The sequence below is a fragment of the Leptonychotes weddellii genome, chromosome 2 (assembly GCF_054177405.1).
Source record: "Leptonychotes weddellii isolate Sample4059 chromosome 2, ASM5417740v2, whole genome shotgun sequence".
NCBI lineage: Eukaryota > Metazoa > Chordata > Mammalia > Carnivora > Phocidae > Leptonychotes > Leptonychotes weddellii.
The window spans coordinates 134,449,168-134,455,249 of NC_138370.1; the positions used below are offsets into that span (position 1 = coordinate 134,449,168).

General features: G+C 32.3%; 1 long non-coding RNA gene across 1 annotated transcript in view; it reads left to right on the top strand.

The window, feature by feature from the left end:
* The window catches only part of LOC145720355 (uncharacterized), a 128,970-nt gene extending 124,957 nt beyond the window's left edge, over positions 1-4,013 (top strand). The window contains exons 2-3 of the long non-coding RNA XR_014143272.1: positions 3,437-3,512; positions 3,962-4,013. This is a non-coding gene — a long non-coding RNA (uncharacterized LOC145720355). The remainder of the gene's footprint in view (positions 1-3,436; positions 3,513-3,961) is intronic.
* The last annotated feature ends 2,069 nt before the right edge of the window (positions 4,014-6,082 follow it).

Here is a 6,082-nt window from a genome sequence, read left to right on the forward strand (position 1 = left end):
AAATTTCACTAAAAACAATTTGGATCTGTATATATATTTGGTGGGAAATTCACCGACCAAAAAATAGGAAAATATTTACTAGAGCCTTCGTGTAGGCAGGTCTCATTAACTTAGATATTTACATATTTTTTTTGTACCTGAATGTAATTAGTATTTATACAAAAAGTGATTGGTACCAGTGATTAAGACTGAGGAAATTGCAATGAATGATGGGTATATTAATATTGAGAACATCGTTCTGGTTAATGTACTTTTGCAATACTTAAGGGAACTGGAAAAAATGAAGAATGTGAGTAATTGAGGTCATTTCTCATATAAATCTGGAAGACTGCAGAACTCACATAAGTGGAAAGATTCCTTTGAGTTTGCTGTTGCAAGGCAAGAAATATCCCTACTAATTATTAGAAATAAGAAGGACTGTGAGGAGATAATATAACGGTTTATGGGCTTTCCCAGTAATTAGGCAGAAACATGACCTAAATGCAGAAACACTCATTTACAGGCATTGAGCAAATGAGATGTGGTCATTTTTGATACCAAAGAGTTAAATGAATAAACTTCAAGAGACTTCTCAGAAAATATCTGATGTTTGATATGTATCCCTGAGCTATCCTGTGACAAAGAAAAAATAATAATTTTAATGGAGGAATACCGTTTTGTCTTTTTTTTTTTCTTCAACTCAATTAATTCTGTTCAGTAACTTAGATCCTTAAATATGTTTTTATATACTGGGCATCAAATAGTTCTTTAAGCAATGTAAACATTAACATTCTTCATTTTTTTTTCCTTCCTACTTATTAGTCATGATATTGGGCACCTACTGGTAGTGCTTTAATATACACTTGAAAACATCACAACAACTCAAGGAGTTTCAGGAATATTCTGCACATGAGGAAATTTATGTTCAGAGATATTAAATAAATTGCTCAATATCACAACATTATTCAATGAAAAAATATAGCAAATGCAATACTTTTCCATTACATCATGCTGTATCATTTTAAACTCTATTTTTTCAGCCAACAGGTGTTCATTGATTGTCTAGTGTCTGTCATGCTCTATTCTTGACAGTGAAAGTGAGAAATAAAATGCAGTCCCTTTCTTTATGATTCTCATAGTCTAGTGGAGAGAATATTTGCATAAACACATAGTTTGGGAAGCATGGAAATTTGGCTTTGGCCTTAGCAGTCCTTTTTGGGAATTCTGTACAAGTTGAGAGAATGTATTAAGAGCAGAATACCACTACAAAATATCATGAGGGAGAAAGACTCCAGAATATCTATGATAAATCATTTTCAATTCTGATACAAAAGATAGTAAGAAGAAAATTTAAGTCAGAGAAAAATGATGTACTAAAAACCATATTTTGTTTTCACTTATTTGACTTCAAAGAGTTTTCACAAATGATTTAGAAATAAATTTTTTTGATGATTTTTAGTCCAGAGAGGCAAAAATTTGGAGCAAATTCTTATTTAACCTACTGCAACAGGATATCAAACATTTTCTGTGGGTGAATATCAAAGAATTTTTGGTTTAACCCAAGCAATAAATTCTAAGCAAAGAATTCTATCTTTAAAACTAGTGCAGAAACACTAGTTCTTGACTTACATTCTACTGTATATACCATCAGAAAAGTTAGAAATATTATTGAATTGATATATTTCTTATTTTAATAACAAATTTAGACATATACAACCATACATTTGTTTTGTTTTATTATCCTGAGTTGTGAAGAATTTAATTCTTCTTTACTTGTTGAAAAACTTTTAGATCTCACATAGCTAACAACGAAGTGAATCTGATTGATAAACTATTTATGGAATCGAAAATCAGTGAAGCAAATGTCTTATAACTGTGACTGAAAATGAAATAAATGTGGTGAAGGCTAGGAGTGACATGTAAATAAGCAGATGATGGGTGTTTTTTTTCCACACATTCTTCAGTTATATGTTAGAGGAGTAATTATAACACATTTTTATATAACAAAATTACTGCCCTTAAGCAGGAAAATAGTTACCACTCTACTTAATCCAGAAACATTTACAAGATATAAAATAGATGATGGAACTGCTTTGTCAGATATCAGATGTTCAAACAAGATGGAATAGAAGCTATTACATTTTTTAAAAGATTGAATGAAAGATTTAACACTACACTCTGCCAATAACAATGCCAACTTTGAAGACAGCTTACTTATAGAGAACATAGTTTATTTGTTAGAGTCTGCTAAAGAAATAACCAAATGAGTGCAACTTGAGAGCAAAAGTATTTCTTGCATTCTGTCTGCTATAAGGAGAATCCCAACATTTTGTTTCACAGAACATGCCAAAATAATGTGCACGGAATGAAAGCTGAGATGCATGTGGGAATTTGGAGATTTGTTATATTGAAACCAATTAAGTTTCTCCATTGCTAAATTTTTAGATCCAAGATTAAAAGAAATTTTATCTCAGGCAATAAGTGTAAAACAACAACTAAGCAAAAATATTCCTGATAAAATAATATGTGAAGACATTTTTAAGTCTTCTGAAAATAGACAGGATCTTATTTAAGCTGTGCAAACAACTCCAACTTGAGAAATTGATTTGAGGAAATTTCAGGAATTAAAGAGATGATAAATCTCTACTTAGATGAAAAACTTTCATAGTTAGTGCCAAACATGACCATTAATAATAGCATACATTGGCAGAATTACCCCCAAACAACTGTACACCTACCAACCACATTGGAAGGTAGTGGAGTTGTTTTCAAAATTAAAATTTCAAACTATTAGAATTTACATTTACATTGTTAGTAGTGAAATTATATTTACCTCTTTGGGAAATTTGAAACTTTTTTCAACTCCCCTGAGTTCATTTTATGATGGCATTAATTGGCCTCCCCTAAATATTGATTTTAATATTCAATTATTTGACATTCAACCAAAAAGTGTATTGAGGGTACATCTATAATTATAATGTGGTATAATAGCCTTGGATTAATGTATTTATTACTAAAGTTATCAAATAATAGAGTAGGTAGTGGGTTCTGTAGTAGGACATCAAGAAATGTTCTATACAAGTGTTTTGAGTAACAGTTTGCCAAACAATAGTCACTTTTATAATAATATTGAGAAAGAAACAATGATAACCAATTTGACATAAAATTAAGTTATTACAGTTATATTTACAACTGTAATAAAACTACATTCTTTTTAGATAGCATCATTATGTCTTCTTTGTTGTTTGTACAACCAATCAAATATATATTATAAAAATGTGCATATTTAGCATAATATATGTAATATATTGCATTTGACTATTTACATGAATGTTTGGTCTTACCATTAAAGGAAACAGGACAGTTTTATTTATGCCTATTGTGAATTACCAAAGATTATAACCTTTACTTCCATATTCTAGAAAATACGAATAGTTTTCTCTCTTTCTTTTTTTAGGCTCAAGAAATAAGTTTATTTCTCCTGTGATCCTTGGAATCTGTGGGAGTTGTCAGGGTCTACAAATTAAAACCAGGTAAAATAGTATTATTATAATTTCTCTTTATTAAGTTAAAGGAGAAATTTCTATATATTTTCCTCTATAGGCAGGGCAGAATTAAATAAGGGAGAAAAAAAAAGGAACAGATGAATATAATTGTTACCAGTTGACTTCTAGTTCAAATCACACAGACCTCTCTTGTGTGAAAACAGGCAGAGAGAAGACTGGAAGCAGCATCATATACCCCATCCAGAGAAGCCAACTGAGCTTCTGCTCTTGGCCAGTGCAAGGAAATGTCCAGGCACTACAAGTACTGGTGAAACAATGTAGAGGTCCATTATGTGATTTGCGACTTAAAGTGACTGTACTGTGCTCACTAAGAGAAAACAACTTGCGTGGATCTAAACCAGTTCTTCCAGTGTGAGGATTTGTTTTTGTATTTTTTATTTAGTTTTTAAAGTAATGAACATATATTGTTATATTAGTTTCAGGTGTACAACATAATGATTCAGTTCTATACAGTACTCAGTACACATCATAAGTATACTCTTTGTTTGTTTGTTTGTTGATTAGGTTTTTTTAAAGTTTTATTTTAATTCCAGTTAGTTAACATACACTGTTATATTAGTTTCAGTTACACAATATAGTGATTCAACACTTCCATACATCACTCTGTGCTCATCATGACAAATGTACTCCTTAATTTCCATCACCTGTTTTTTTTTTTGTTGTTTTTTGTTTTTTTAAAGATTTTATTTATTTATTTGACAGAGAGAGAGAGCAAGAGAGGGAACACAAGCAGCGGGAGTGGGAGAGGGAGAAGCAGGCCTCCCGCCGAGCAGGGAGCCCGATGCGGGGCTCGATCCCAGGACCCCGGGATCATGACCCGAGCCGAAGGCAGTCGCTTAACCAACTGAGCCACCCAGGCACCCCTCCATCACCTGTTTAACCCATCACCCTGCCCTTTCCCCTCTGGTAACCATCAGTTCTCTATAAATAAGAGTCACATTCTTGATTTGTGTCTCTCTCACTCTCTTATTTTTTTTCCCTTTGCTTGCTTGTTTGTTAAATCCACATATGAGAGAAATCGTATGGTATTTGTCTTTCTCTGGCTTATTACATTTAGCATTATGTCTTTGTAAGTGGCAAGATTCCATTCTTTTTTATGGCTGGATAATATCCCATTGTGTGTGTGTATATCTATCTATCTATCTATCTATCTATCTATCTATCTATCATCTATCTTTATCTTTATCCATTCATCAGTCAATGGACACTTGGGCTGCTTCCATATCTTAGCTGTTGTAGATAATGTTGTTATAAATATAGGTATGCATGTAACCCTTTGAATTAATGTTTTTCTATTCTTTGGATAAATACCCAGTAGTGCAATTGCTGGATCTTAGGGTAGTTCTATTTTTTACCTTTTTGAGGACCTTCCATACTGTTTTCCAGAGCGGCTGTACAAGTTTGCATTCCCACCAACAGTGCATTGCATGAGTGTTTCTTTTCCTCCACATCCTTGCCAACACCTGTTATTTCTTGTGTTGTTGATATTAGCCATTCTGACAGATGTGAGGTGATATCTCATTATAGTTTTGATTGCATTTTCCTGATGGTAAGTGCTATTGAACATCTTTTCATCTGTTCGTTGGCCATCTGTATGTCTTCTTTGGGGAAATAGCTGTTTATGATTTCTGCATATTTTTAATTGGATTATTCATTTTTGGAGGGTTGATTTGATATTTTGGATACTAACCATTTATTGGCTAGGTCATTTGTAAATATCTTCTCCCATTCCATAGGTTACCTTTTAATTTTGTTGTTTCCCTCGCTGTGCAGAAGCTTTTTGTTTAGATGAAGTTCTAATAGTTTATTTTAGCTTTTGTTTCCCTTTCCTCAGGAGACATATTTAGAAAGAAGTTACTACAGCTGATGTCAAAGAAAGTAGTGCTTTTGTTCTCTTTTAGGACTTTTATGGTTTTAGGTCTCACATTTAGGTTTTTAATACATTTTGAGTTTATTTATTTTTGTGTATGGTGTAAGAAACTGTTCCAGTTTCATTCTTTTGCATGTTGTTGTCTAGATTTCCCAACTTTATTTGTTGAAGAGACTGCTCCTATTAAATATTCTTTTCTGCTTTGTTGAAGATCAATTGACCACATGATTGTGGGTTTGTTTTTGGATTTTCTATTCTGTTCTCTTGGTCTATGTGTCTATTTTTGTGCCAGTACCATACTGTTTGATTACTACAGCTTTGTAATATAACTTGAAGTCCAGAATTATTATGCTTCCAGTTTTGTTCTTCAAGAGTGCTTTGTCTATTTGGAATATTCTGTGGTTCCATGCAAATTTAAGGAGTGTTCCTTCTAGCTCTGTGAAAAATTATGTTGGTATTTTGATAGGGATTACATTAAATTTGTAGGTTGATTTGGGTAGTATAGACATTTTAACAATATTTGTTATTCTGGTCTATGAGCATGGAATGTCTTTCCTTTTGTTTGTGTCATCTTCAATTCCTTTCATCAAGGTTTTATAGTTTTCAGAGTAGAGGTCTTTCAACTCTGTAATTAGGTTTATTCCTAGGTATTTTTTATTTTGGGTAG